General features: G+C 41.7%; 1 long non-coding RNA gene across 1 annotated transcript; it reads left to right on the top strand.

The window, feature by feature from the left end:
- The first annotated feature begins 96 nt into the window (after window positions 1–96).
- LOC113473412 lies at window positions 97–676 on the top strand. The gene is made up of 2 exons (XR_003395390.1): window positions 97–304; window positions 647–676. It is a non-coding gene; the product is annotated as an uncharacterized LOC113473412 (long non-coding RNA).
- Window positions 677–688: the final 12 nt, after the last annotated feature.

Genomic DNA, 688 nt, shown 5'->3' with positions numbered 1-688 from the left:
AACAAGGCATATTCTATTCTAAGTTGAGGGTTGGATGGCTTTGATATTTTCATATTAAATAATAACAATATCCACATTTTTTTTTTTTTTAACTAGGTATCGTTTCAACGCCCACGGGTACCTTGCGTAGTGAATCATGTCAACAGCTCGACCGGGACTCAAATATACTGGACCGGGAATCAACACAACTGGACCGGGACTCGACCCATTTTGCTGAAGACGTCCTGTCCGTGCGAGATCAGGATAGATTCGAGCTGATTGGCGGGGATCGAACCCACACCTCTACCAATGGGAGTCAAGATAGGTGAGCTAGATTTTTTTTTCTCAGACCAAGTCAATGAAACTTGGTAGAGGTTCTTTATAAAATGTAGATCAAAAGAGAAATGTACGGCTCGGCCCCTATGCAAGACTTCAGTTTTGAAAAAGCTCGAAAATGTTCACTCTTCTCAGTTCTCAGGATTTTAGTTTTCGGCCCAAGTCAATCAAACTTGGTAGAGAGGTTCTTTATAAAATGTAGATCAAAACTCTCCTTGGGACCAACCTCGAGAAATGTACGGCTCGGCCTCTTTGCAAGACTTTAGTTTTGAAAAAGCTCAAAAATGTTCCCGAACCAGAGTAAATAATGTGTTTCTCTTTCGCTCCCCAGATTATCATTGGATGTGGGAGGAGATGACCATTCCAGTCTGAA

This window comes from Diaphorina citri, unplaced genomic scaffold (assembly GCF_000475195.1).
Source record: "Diaphorina citri unplaced genomic scaffold, Diaci psyllid genome assembly version 1.1 scaffold29688, whole genome shotgun sequence".
Classification (NCBI taxonomy): Eukaryota; Metazoa; Arthropoda; class Insecta; order Hemiptera; family Psyllidae; genus Diaphorina; species Diaphorina citri.
The sequence above is the reverse complement of the archived record's forward strand: the minus strand, read 5'-3'. Positions and strand labels throughout refer to the sequence as shown.